The 14,604-nt window shown below is 38.1% G+C and overlaps 1 protein-coding gene across 1 annotated transcript in view; it reads right to left on the reverse strand.

The window, feature by feature from the left end:
- The window catches only part of LOC309631148 (uncharacterized protein), a 595,395-nt gene that overhangs the window by 210,463 nt on the left and 370,328 nt on the right, over window positions 1-14,604 (reverse strand). The gene's annotated exons all lie outside the window — the stretch shown is intronic.

A 14,604-nucleotide genomic window follows, 5' to 3' on the forward strand; every position in this document is an offset into this window, starting at 1 on the left:
CAGCTAATCTTATTTTCCCCACAAATCTCTATTAAACTACATAGCTGCAGCTAGTCATTGCTCTGTACCCTTCTTCAAATGTAAAATCTCCGTCTCTGGGAGCACTCAGAGTCTGTCCAGGGACCCATTGCAAATGAAGATAAATTGACACTGTGCCTGGGGAACTCTGGTCAGAAATGCAATTTTCAAGAAGATGGTGACTAGCCTCCAAAAGTATTCATGTCAATGAAACATGACAGGTGTCACCAGGAACAGAGATCCCAGGCAAAGGGAAATTAGAGCCTCTCATGTCCCTACTCATCTGTGGTTTCCTAATTGCAGTTGTTGGTATTAATTGATGCTGGTGCCATTTTTGATCATGTGGGGCTGTCTTGAGTACCTTGCATTTCCAAAGGGCTTGACATCCTGAGAGCCACAGCATGTTTGGATCAAATTTGCTTTCAACATGCCATGTTCAAGAATCTTCTTCCCGAAGGCCATTAGTGAAAATGACCTGGCAAATTCTTCGCCCCCCGAAATTGCACTTGCTGCTGAGGAAGCCATTCATGGCTTATCTTTCCTACAGCTGTAAGAGTTGCAGGGAGTGTAATAATTCATCAGTGTGGCTGTGGAGTTGTATAATCAGACATATATTTCAGACAACTGTCTTCTCTCCCAGATGATGCCGTATGTTCTCCTTAGGTGTGCTCCAGAGGGCAATGGCATTTAATAAATGTTTTTATCGGTTTGAATGAGACAAAAGTAATTCTGAGTTGCAAACAAGATTTCTTCTTTAAGGGCAGAGTAACTTCCTGATTTTAGATACAGCATAAAAGTTTGTCATAAAGAAAAGAAAGGAAGCCCATATAACTTTTCTTACTGACCTTAGATGGATTAGAGCAAGGGAATTTAATCCTCAAGTGCCATTTTGTTTTTCAGGAAACATGTAAATGCAGATCTGATGAAATATACTGCTCCATTAGCCATGGGTGACCTCCTGTTGGGTCTATTGAAGACTTATACAATTCACAGGACTAGGGGCAGTGAATTGCTTCCTTTGTTCCAAGAGCTTGAGGATTAACATTGTTTCAGCACTGAAAGCTTCATGGCATAAATGAAAAACTGGGTCCAGGTTTATAATGATATGCTTATTGGCTCTGCATTTCCAACCTGTTATGTTTTCCATTTAAGATAATAAAGAATAATAGATACATCCATCAGCAGCAATGAAATCAATTACCAATGTCTTTTTTTACCAACATCATCATTATTATATTATTACCAGCATCATTGTATAAAATATTACATATCCTTTGTACATTTCATTTAGTTTAATAAGAAGTACCTATTTGCTTTTGTCATACATTTAATACAAATACAACATATCTCTGGCACTTTGATTCAAACTTTTTTGTGATTTAGTTGTGTTAACAGCCATGTTAAGACAACTTTTTAAAATACTTCATGTCAGAATGACTAGGCATCTTAAAAAATCTGCTCTTTTAGGACAAAGGTTATTTCACGAATCCCTTTTATAAATAATGTCTATAAATGTCTTTTGAATGTCTATGAAATGATTTAAGGAAAACTGTCCCATCTTTGGCCACCCAGATGCATTTGTGTCTAGGGCCAATGATTGTTTCTGCGAGATTTCAGCTTTTTTTTTCTGATCTCTCCTTCTCCCCACAGGTGGTTATCTTTGGGGCTTGCCTCTACCTTCCCTTCCTCAGGGAACTGAGCTGGAACTCACAAACACCCTCCATGAAGAGGTTTCCAGAAGACAAGGGAAGAGCTGGATGGCACATGTAAAACAAATAGTTACAAAGTATTTTATAGTTACTCCTTTTGAAAAAAATTTTTATTGGAGTATAGTTGATTTACAATGCTGTGTTAGTTTCTGCTGTACACTACTATATATAAAATAATTAATACGGACCTACTGTATAGCACAGGGAACTCTACTCAATATTCTGTAACAACCTATATGGGAAAAGCATCTAAAAAAGAGTGGGTATGTGTAGATGTATAGTTACTCTTGGTTGTGGAAAATAAGGCCTCAAAAGCCTTCTTAAAGTTTAAAATAGAGGTAATGAAAAAACTTACGATTTTATGTCTCTACAAATTGTTTCCATTGTCCCCTCTGCCTTCAGCTAAGTGCTATTGCTACCAGGTAAAAATAGAGAATAACAAAATACTTAAGGAATATATTTGCTTCAAAATTGAACAGGAGGAGAAAAATCCTTTAGGGAGCAAATGGCATCCAAGGAACAACCTCATTACTCAACCCTGTGGAGACAGATGAGCTTTCTGATAAGGCAGCAAATGCACATCTGGGTCCACCAGCTGTATACTCCAAACTCTTTTTGAATATAGGGGGCCCACACTCCCCAAATATTCTTATTTATTGCTTATCCTTATTTATATAACATGTACCTTTGTAACATTTGACTTTTTAAGACACACACATACAAAAATGAATTATAAAAAAGTGAGGTAAAATATAAGTATACATAGAAACCCTAATATTTTACTCTACAACGAAATCCATCACCTTGTGTATAATTTGGGCTATCTGTACCCATATTTTGGAACATTGATTCCTAAATCTTTTCATGCATGGAGCCAAGTTTAACCTTGAATATTTCATCTTGCACTTTTACTTTTTTAGTCTGCAGGCAATGCTTGATGTACAATGATTGCTGGCAATGGATATAATGATTTTTTATTTCTTCCAGTGGTTTGGTAACACAAACCTAGCCACATATCTTTCACTTTCTCCTTGTGATATTAAGACTGCATACTGGGACTTCCCTGGTGGCGCAGTGGTTAGGAATCTGCCTGCCAATGCAGGGGACACGGGTTAGATCCCTGGTCCGGGATGATCCCACATGCCGCAGAGCAGCTAGGCTCGTGCGCCACTGACTACTGAGCCTGCGCTCTAGAGTCCACAAGCCACAACTATTGCGCCCGTGTGCCACAACTACTGAAGCCTGCGTGCCTAGAGCCCCTGCTCCACAACAAGAGAAGCCACTGCAATGAGAAGCCTGCGCACCACAACAAACAGTAGCCCCCGCTCGCCACAACTAGAGAAAAGCCCGCGCGCAGCAACGAAGACCCAACACAGCCAAAAATAAATAAATAAAAATAAAATAAAATAAAAAAAGACTTCATACTGTAACTTAAATAAGAAACACTGCGGTTTTTTCTCTTGCAAAAAGATGTAAAATCAAATGCTTTTGGGTAGAATGCAAGGACTCTGACCATTGCAGTTTGGAAGAAATTTTAGGTGAAATATAATGATGCCTCTCAGGGAGTGTTTCATTTTCCACCCCGTAATAGGACAGATACCCTTTGAGATTTCCATGACAGCATAGGGTAGGAGAGCCCCAAGCAGCCAGGGTAATGTATGAGGGAGTTTGGAGAAATAAATGGAAACCTCAGTTGACTTCACCAAGCCCAAGTAAGTGTGAGCACCAAAAACAGAGGGCAGGACATACTTAATATTGTGGCTGGCCAAGTTCTAGAACAGCAAAAACTAAAATCTGTGATGACAGGAATCAGAATAGTGACTGTCTGTGGGAGTGCTGACTTAGAAAAGACACCGAGGCACTTTCTCGGGTGACAGAAATGTTTTATTTCTTTGTTTCACTTCAGCTCAGAGCATGATGGGCTGAAACATACAGGACCAGAGCCAAAGACCAAAGAGAAAACACTGTCCTTTAAGGTAAAAGAGATAAGAGCCATGGAACTTTGTGCCTAGGATTAGTTTGATGCAAAAACAATCTTCCAAAGACAGGATCAAGATGGCAGATTAGGAAAATCCTGAGCTCACCTTCTCTGACAAACACACCAAAAGTACAACTACATATAGAACAACTATCTCTGAGAGCTACCTGAGGACTAGCAGAACAGATTTTCCACAACTAAGGATATAAAGAAAAGGCCACATTGAGATGGGTGCGGGGGGCAGAGATGCGGTCTAGTCAGAACCCACCCCCCCTCCACCCACAAGCGGGAAGGATATCACAACCACAGAGGTACCCCAGAGAAGCAAGGGGTACAAGCCCCACATCAGACCCCCAAGCCAGGGGATCTGTACCAGGAAGATGAGCCCCCATAACATCAGGCTTTGAGAACCAGCAGGGCTTACATCTGGGAGAGCCAGAGGGCTGTGGGAAACTCCACTCTTGAAGGGCTCATGCACAAACTCAGTTTCTCCATGTCTCAGTGAAGAGACGGCAGTATTAAAAGCACCTGGGTCACACGAAGAGATTCATTGACTAATTTCAGGGCATGTGCCAGAGGGGCAGGGATCTGGTGGAATTTTCTCCAGGTATGCAAGTGCTGGTGGGCATCATTTTTTTTTTTTTAACTCTTCTTCCACTTAGTTGGCCTGGTGCTGGCAGTGCCATTTCTGTCACTCTCCATCAACCTAGCTAACACCATGCACCCCATCCCTGCACTCCCCTTAGGACCAGACCCACCCAACCCACTGGCCCTAGCCAGCCCCTCCAAAAGGATCTCTACTCCACTCCACCTGGCAGCCTTCCTTGGCCAGCAGAGATGCCCCTCCAAAGCAACTCCCACTCTGGAGATACAGCCTGCACATAAGCCCACCTGCAGCAGTTGTGGCCAGACCTCTCTGCCAGCCTCAACATGGCTAACCCCACCCACCAGTGTGCCCATAGCAATCACAGCCCAAACACAACAGGAGGGTGTATGCAGCCCACACAAGGGATACCTAGCTCTGGTGACCAGGGGGATTGTGCCACTGAGTCTCATAGAACACCAGCTATATGTCTACTCTTTCAAAACTGGGAGACATATCTGATATACCTAATGCATAGAAACAAACAGAAATATCATGATCCTCGACTTCAGAGTATACTACAAAGCTACAGTAATCAAAAAAGTGCAGTCCTAGCACAAAAATAGACGCATACAGCAATGGAACAGTACAGAGAGCCCAGAAGTAAACCCATACACATGAGCTCAATTGATCTATGACAAAGGAGGCAAGAATATACAATGGGGAAAGGCAGCCTCTTCAATAAGTGTTGTTGGGAAAGCTGGAGAGCTACATGTAAAAAAAATGAAATTAGAAAATTTTCTCACACCATACACAAAAATAAGCTCAAAATTAAAGACCTAGAAGTAAGACCTGAAACCATAAAACTCCTAGAAGAAAACACAGGCAGCACCCTCTTGACATAGGTCTTAGCAGTAGTTTAAAAATTTGTCTCCTCGGGCAAGGGAAACAAAAGCAAAAATTTAAAAATGGGACATAATCAATCAAATTTAAAAGCTTTTGCAGAGAAGGAAACCATCAACAAAATGGAGATGCAACCTACTCAATGAAAGAAGATATTTGCAAATGATATGACTGATAAGGGGTTAATATACAGAACTTATAAACAGCTCATACAACCCAATATAAAAAAATCTGATTAAAAATGGGCAGAAGACCTGAATAGTCATTTTTTCAAAGAAGACATACAGATGGCCAACAGGCACATGAAAAGATGCTCAACATCACTAATGATCAGGGAAATGCAAATCAAAGCCACAGTGAGATATAACCTCAGATCAATTAGAATGACTATTATCAAAAAGATACGAAATAACAAGTGTTATTGAGGATGTGGGGAAAAGGGAGCCTTCACACACTGTTGGTGGGAATGTAAATTGGTGCAGTTACTATGGAAAACAGTATGGAGGTTCCTTAAAATATTAGAAATAAAACTATCAAATTATCCAGCAAGCCCACTTCTGGGTATTTATCCAAAGAAAACAAAAGCATTAATTGAAAAAGATATATGCTTCCCTATATAACAGCATTATTTACAATAGTCAAGATATGGATGCTACCTAAGTGCCCATCATTAGATGAATGGATAAAGAAGATGTGGTATGCATATACAATAGAATACTACTCAGCCATAAAAAGAATGAAGTCTTGCTATTTGCAACAGATGGGTGTACCTAGAGGATATTATTCTAAGTGAAATAAGTCAGACAGAGAAAGACAAATATTGCATGATTTCACCTTTATGTGGAAAATTAAAAATGAAACAAAGGAAAAAACAAAACAGAAACAGACTCATAGATACAGAGAAAAAACCAGTGGTTGCCAAGGGGAGGGGTTGGGTGGTAAGGAAAAATAGGTAAAAGGGATTAAGAGATACAAACTTCCAGTTATAAAATAAATAAGTCCTGGGGATGTAAGGTACAGCATAGGGACTATAGTCAGTAATATTGCAATAACTTTATATGATGACAGATAGTTACTAGACTTATGGTGGTGATCAATTTGTAATGTATATAAATGTCAAATCACTGTGTTGTGCACCCGAAACTACTATAATATATGTCAACTATACTTTTTAAAAATGTTCTATTTTCCATTGTGCCAGTGGTTACATGGATATATACATTTGTCACATTTATTAAACCATACACTTAAAATCTGTGCATTTTATTATATGTACATTATGCCTCAATATAAAGCTTAGCCAAAGCAAGCAAAAAAACAATGCAGGCAGGATACGTTTTTAAAAATTCAAGATAAAGGAACTAGGAAGTGAAAGGGGGTAGGTCCAGATGGTGCCATTTTGCTGTGGTAAAGCATTTCCTTTGCTCTCATGGCAAATAGCCTTGAATTAGAGTCAAATATTCTGCATTTTAAAGAGACCATGTGAGGATGTTGGGATATCAGTGTTCTTTTCAATATTTTGTGAAATGTGTGTTTAAGAGATAGAATAAAACTTAGTGATAGCACATTGAAGTCAAGAACGAACCTATGTGTTTTTTAAGATTACTTGAAAATTCATCCCTAAATTCTCACAGTTTGGATGCTACATGAATTAATTCTCTAATGATAAAAATAGATAAAATTTATTAAATAGTTCCAATAATCAATATGCCAATATGGCAGCATGCCAAACCCAGTGTTCAGTGCTTTAAATACATCATCTCATTTAATCTGCACATTCACTCCATGATGTAAATACTACTATTATCTCCATGTCACTGACAAGGAAACTAAAACTCTGGGAGCTAATTTGACCAAGTTTCCAACTAGATGAAAGACAGTGATCTTGAGACATAAAAACCCATGCTCTTAAACACCATACTTTGAGTTTTTGACTAAAGAAGGGCAAAGAAAACACAGTGCCTGCCTTTGTGGAGTTAACAAACACAGTAGGAACCAAACAAAATCTATTTCTCCTGTAGATAATTTCATAGTGAGCAATCCATTAAGATGTTTTGGATTAATCTTCACTTAAGGGACAGGCCAAGCAAATCAGCCCTTGTTTTCTTTAAAACACCATCTATAAGACATGTCAGCCTATGTCCCTGACAAACAGTCATCTGCTGTTCGGAGACCATTCTACATGCCTAAACCATTCTGTTCCCAAAAGATGAACTGAATATTTACCCACAGTCCCTTAGGTTTGTTAGAGTTGTTCTTGTTATCATAATTATGAAAGTTATTAAATATGAAGAAAACATAAAATATGAGTGCAAGAAACAGGTAATTTTTAGTCTATTGAAAACCCTATCAATTGCAATCAATCCAGGTAAGTCACTCAGGTACCGTATTATATGTAATCTATGAATCAATAAGAAAACTAATAAAAATTGGTGAGTTAATTAGGCATTTAACACATGAGAATACTAATACGAAAAGGTACTCAACCTTCTTAATTATCATGGAAATATGAATTCAAACCACAATGTCATGCCACTACATGTATACCTGAATGGCTAAAATAAAAATGACTGACAGTGCCTCGTGCTAAGGTTGATGGGTAGAGTAGCTAAAACTCTCATATACTGTGGGAATATGAATTAACAAAACCACTTTGGAAAAGTGACAGCATCACACATAATGAAAATTATATATATACCCTGTGATCCAGCAATTCAACTTCTAAGTATCTAGTTGTTAAAAGAATGCACAAAGGCAAAGTGCATTCCCCAAAAGACATGTACTGAAATGTACATAGCAGCACTATGATAATAACAAAAAATAAGCAGTGATCTAAATATCTATTATTAGTAGAATGAAATTGTGGTTTAGCTATATAATGGAATACTTCAGAGAAATAAAAATCAGCAAACTACTCATACATTTAATCTAACAACCTGTATGAATCTCACAAATACAAATTTGAGGGAAAGAGGCAAGACACGAAAAAATATATTCTATATGATTCCATTTAAATAAAAGTCAAAAACCTAAAAATGGTGATAGAAGTCAGAAAAATAATTATTTTGGGGAGGATGGTGGGAAAGTGGCTCGGGGGGTAGAGGAACGGTTTTGGGGATTTTGGTAATGCTCTATTTCTTGATCTAGGCAGCAGTTACAAAGATGTGTTCACTTGGGGAAAATTTATCAAAAAATTTATACTCACACTTACATTGAGTTTATTTTCTCCATCTATTCAATTTTTAAAACTTATTCAAAAAGAATTACTTTCAAATAAGGAAGAGGAAAAGAAAAACCAACCAGTAAAATACAGTGCAGAAAATATAAACGTATAGTTGGTTGCAACACTCACATTGTTGAGCCAGCATCTTTATTTTCTCACTCCACTTTAAAGCTGATAAAACTGGAAAGATCAGATTATGAATACGATTCATGTAAAAAAAAGAAAGACATGAAAGCAACCCAAACACAAAGAAAAGACTATGGCTCTACCTCAGAAGATTTTCAAATGCATATGCACATATATATTTTACATTAATATAAAATAATTAAATAGTTCTTAGTAGATATGCTTACACCTATTTATCTCTCTGTCTCACACACACACACACACACACACACACACACACACACACACACACACAAACACACACACACACACACACACATATTGACTAACCAACTACCAGATTCAAAGGCAGAGCATAAAAGCTTTTCCTGTATCGACAAACAGAAATCTACATCCTCGAAGCTTTCAGAAATCCTGACTCTGTAGGTCCCTCCCCAACTGGACACTAAACACCTCCCTAGACTCAACTGTTTTAATAAATGGGGAGTAGATCTTTAACTTTGACCTGGACGATTATTAGGTGTACTGGGCAGCTCAGTGCCTTGGTACCTTCCTTTCCTCCCACTGACGTCCGAGAGCTTTCACATTTCTTAAGATGATAACCTGTCCCTTGGAAATTTACCCAGCAAGAAGTTTATAATGACCTAAGACTTCATTGGTAAGCATGAGCCACAGTAAAATTCCCAACAACATAGTTTGCAGTGAAAAGTGCCAAATAACCAAAATGCAAAAATAAAGTTTAATTCTGTGCAAATACATGCTTGATCGGCAGTATAGTTGGGTTACTGTGTCTTTTTAAGTTGAAAAAAATCCATAAAGAAAATTGGCTTTCCTCCTATCAACCCTACCTATAGCTCCAATCCTATGTTTCACAGGAAGCTTTCTCAGAAGTTCTATGAATGGATTCTATCGCTCACTCTCTACTGCTCGCATTTCTGCCTCCCCCATAATCGTAATCTGCAGTATCCTCTCCTGTGCAATACAAACATGTGCCAGAGAACCCTGACCTCACCTTCCCCCAAACACTTCTTATTTTATTTGTTTTTTATTTTTTAAAAAAATTTTTGGCCGCGCTGTGCGGCACGCGGGATTCTAGTTCCCCGACCAGAGATCAAACCCGCGCCCCTGCGTTGGAAGCAGAGTCTTAACCGCTGCATGGCCAGGGAAGTCCCCCCAAAATACTTTTTAAAACCTGTTGTTTCTAATAAACACTCAGCTCCTGGTCTTGCCGGCATTCCTAACTCACAGAGTATTTCTCCCTGGCAGGTTTTTCTCCTAAGTCTTTGATTCTCCAGCGTGAGATTCCTCCTCCATCTCCCCAAACTGAACTCAAACTGTTGACCCCAAATTAAACAGTTCAGAAGTGTTCATTTCCCTTATAGAAAAGTGCCACTTTCTCTTTCTTCACCTCTTTTCCCCAACTCATCCCAGCTCTACCCAGAGAGCCTTCTTTAAGTAAATGAATTCACCTTTTAATGTGTTCTTAAGCTGATCATTTATTTACTGGAGGGAAATTCTGTGGACAGCTCTAAATGTTACACTTTTAATCAAATGAAAAACATAAGAGCACCATTCTTTCTGTCATTGTTCGAGAGGCCTGCTTTAGTTCGGGTACTCGGTGCATCCATCCCAGCTCCCAGCTGTTCTCAGGACTCCTTTCTTTCCCCTGCCTCTTCCAGCATGGTCTGCTCTCTCTCGGCTAACCCCCTCCTCCCCCTCCTCCTCCTTCCCTTTCCCACTCTCCACCCTCTCCCTGTCAAGGGAAGGCCTGACATTTTGTTCATTAGTCTAGCTGTTTAATCGCTGGGTAAGAAACTGGCCCTGAAAATAGAATTTGCATATCTCCCAGACAAAGGTTAAAAGTGCTCTCCTACCTGGAGGTCTCTGTCTGTCTCCAGGCTTTACCATGACTGCTAGTGCCTGCATGGGGAAAGCGGGAGAGAGAAACGTACCCCTTTCAAATTCCAAACCCTGATAGAATGGGTACTGCTGTTTGATGGTAGAGATGCATCAAAATAATGGATAATCTAAATTCTAGAAACCTAGATATGAAAAGGACTTTGCCAAATAGTAAAGTATATTTAATTCAGGCATCCAGATCCAGATTATTCAAAAGAGCATTTCAGTTAATAACAAGTCTTGAACACCATCAGTGCATCTGGAGACAGCGTAGTTTCGGGAAAGCACATTAATGGAATGGCTATGGAAATCCTGTAGGGCCAGCTGGTCCCAGGAGACTTCCAAGCCTTTCAATTATTTCCTCTGGAGTTAAGGCTATATCACCACCATGAATTTGCCTTTGAGCAGTGAGTCTTTGCATCACACTGGTAACTCATTGCCTTTTTGGTCCTTACTGGGGATTCAGAAGCTGTCTTCCATCAGCCTTGTCATCAGTCTCAGTTACAGTTTTGCTGTTTTGTAATTATATGCTATTATCTGTACATCATCTCATGCCATCTTCTGAACTGACTTCCAAGGCCATACTGAAAGGCACGTGCTATTTTCTGTGCTATTGTGCTATTTTCTCGTTTACACCCTCCTAGGTCCTTTAAAATCAAGGTCTAAAGCAGGGAGGGATGGCGTCCCTTGCTCAGAAAACTACCAACTACGTCTTTGATAACCGATTACAGCGTTAAAAGCTAAATCTTGTAAGCTTCCTCTCTTGCCCCACAGGGATACAGAAAAAGAGTCTGGTGTGTGGAAACAAAGCAATCACTTAAAATGTAACAAGGCACATTTCTCAAACTAAAACCATGACTCACCGTACACATGCAATATTGATATTTCAGATTATATTTAATTGAACTGAGGTTGCAGTTTATTTTCCAAATGCAAACATGTGTTTAATTAGAGCAAAATGTGCATCTCTATAACACTGAATTTTAAGTACCAGGTTCTAAAGTTTATTGATTGATGATTATTGTGGGGAAACATGAGCTCTTATGCATAAATCTTTTGACAGGAGCTGTCTGTCAAAAATAATGATCCTTTTAAAACTCATGAATAAATAATGACGCAGGTCCACTTTACATAAAAATACATACTCATTTACACTCTGTCCACTGAAATGAAATACGGGTATTTAAAATAATGACTGTGATGGGTGAGTAATGAAACATTATTAATTTAATACACATGGTATTTTATACTCACTCTCAAATTACATGCATCTATTTTCAATATTAACACATTAGGCTATTTTTTTAAAAGACCTCTAACAAAACGTCTGGTACTGAAAATCCTCTCACGGATGAGACTGTGAATTTTAATTCTGCCACGCTGGGGTCTCATTTTGGTCACAAGCCGGAAAGTAATAACTGGGCTGTCACTGTGGTGATGTTTTATTGTCTGCCCTGACTTGGAACATCCAGAAGGAGCCACCTCTTTTTCCTCCCAGAGGAAAAAGCGTGACGAGTTGAGAGGGAAAGCCAGAATGCCATTTGCCTTTCTTCATCCTTTCCCATCTGGAGTTCGATTCTGTGAATACGCTTTTTCTCTGGTCTTTTATTCCTTTATCCCACCCTGATTTTCTATCTCTTTGCTGAGTAAAGGTTGGGGGATGATCCTAAAATTGGGCACTTCTCTGAGGATTTTCATTTGGAATTCAGGGACAGAGGCAGGAAATTAGAGAAAATTATGTTCACTTTTCCTTTTAGATGACATAGAGTCATTCTTCTGTATCACCCTTGGATTTTTCAGTTACTTATTCCTGCCACTTTCTTTTTTCTCCAGTCATGACCCAACATCAGAAATGGTGATATTGGGAAAAGGGGGTCTGGTCAGGTTTGGGAATGGGTGTGATGTGGAAAGATGGGAAAAAAGGAACGGTTCCTCAGTTTCCTTTTCCTACATTTTTTTCAAGCCATGCTGTCTGCCTTGGAATTCCCAGCTGGTTTTCAAAAGCCTAGATTTTTAAATATGAGAAATGCTAATGGCAGTTTTTGTCACCATTTTATAGATGGGGAAAATAAATCACAACAAAATGATGTGTGTTGTGCACAAATACACAGAGGCATTCCTACTCCCAAGCTAACTCTTTGGTAGGAAACAAGTGTACAATGTACTGCAAATAGTATCATCTTCAGGACTGATACTGATACTAAGCATTGTTCCTTGGTACCATTGTCCTGTTTTGCCAACACACGTTCTGCTCTCTTGACCACATGCCATTTTCCGAACAGGAAAATGTTTATGAGTCAAAAAGAAAAAAACTCTGTTCCATGTTTTAAATCTGCTATTTAAGTCACTCAGCCAGCATTGTTCAGCATATAAAATGTTCCCACACTTGAAAGATAATGTTTTGACATTTTTTTCAAATTAAAATCAATTTGGATTTAAGAATTTTGTGAAATCCTCGAGATAATTCTAGAATCCCCTGTCATGTTGCGCGGTAGAAAGTTTGTGAGTCCTGAGGTTAGAATGGGATCTTGAAAGACAAATAGCTAAGTGAAATTAATTTTAAATCTTTGGCTAAAGGTTAACTGTTTCTTAAAATAGATTTGAAAAGTGTCACCTTAATTGCTTTTCAAATGAGTGTTTCATACAAAAGGGTGATTCAAAGTGATTCATAAAAATATACACCTACAAATTTCATGTTTAGCTATGCCTCTTATATAAAGTATAAATTTAGACACAGTATCAGGAAAGCATTAACTCCAACTAGCAAATACATATTTTTTAATTGTCCTCACATGAGACCTCTGAGTTAAAAAATGAGATGGTATGGTTTCACTGTGTGTACTTTTCACTCGCTTGTTTATACAACTAGATTGGCTCTTTTCCTTGATATTATCCAACTGCCAATTGTGTACTAGTTACTCTTTTCTACACTATAGATTTCTTATAGGCCTTACCCAAAGGTATTATTCTAAACTTGTGTTGTTAGATTTAAAGAGAACACACTTTTTAATTGCATTTTATTTTGCAGTATAATGCTTGTCAAATTAACAAGTCAGTATGTAACAAGTGTTGTGGTTTGTGCTAAGTGCAACACTGAATTGGGCCAGATAAAAAGAAATAGCATTAAAAAGATAATCACAAACCTAAAAAAGATCATTGCAGGATATCACGTCCACAAATGCTCCCCAAACAGGTCATAGAAACACCAGGCAAAATAGAACATTATTAATTCAGACATTTCTCTTTAAGAATTTCTCAATAAGCATGCCATTTAGGGGTCTTTTCTTTCTGTAAATAAATCTGTTCTAATTTATACCTTAGAGTGATAAATTCTGTCCCTGATTTTAGTTTGACTCCAAAATAATGCATTATTAATATCTGGATTTTTGAAGCAATGGGAGCATTAAAGTAAAACTGACAACTTTCAGGCCAAGACCAAGAGGGGCCATTCAACTGGCAAGTAATGACAAGGGTGTGGCTGACATCACTCTTGCTTTTAGAGAAGGCATATTTAATCTTTGGGCAAAGACTGTGGCCTTAGCCTTTTGGAGTCAATTTACTAATTTTTTGTTTGTTTTCTTGGCCATTGGTGCCGCTAATACTAGTCCATGCAAAGATGAGAATTAATTACTAAGCCATACGTTCATAAAGGTAATTTAGCCTTCTGAAAATAGACAAATTAGGAAAAATTAATTCTGTAGAGGCATAGGAGAAACCAAAATAAAATTATCATTTTTCAAAACAATAATTTACATCTGGACTGCACATGAGAGTAAACACAAAATTTGACATTCAGGCTACTTGTTTCATATGTTGTAATACATTATTTATTTAGGTGTTTAATTTTGTTGTTTTTGTATCTTTGTGTCTTTGGTTATTCATATAGTTGAAACATCATTTTACATGAATACATGTTTTAAAGACTTTCTAATGGAGGAAAAGCTTTCTAAAAGAGAAACCTTTGAAAATAGCTTTGGTCCAGAAATCAAGAGCTGTGGCTTTTTATATTCCTTGTTTTGTCATTATTTGTGTGACAAGTCACTGTCACATCCTGGGAGTCATTTAAAAGACAAAGTTTAATGAAAGAATTCAGACACAAAATATAAGAGCACATAGTGTATGAGTTTATACATATGAGGTAAAAACACAATGCCATTAGTAGGAC

The sequence above is a fragment of the Balaenoptera borealis genome (assembly GCF_965194805.1).
Source record: "Balaenoptera borealis genome assembly, chromosome: 6".
Classification (NCBI taxonomy): Eukaryota; Metazoa; Chordata; class Mammalia; order Artiodactyla; family Balaenopteridae; genus Balaenoptera; species Balaenoptera borealis.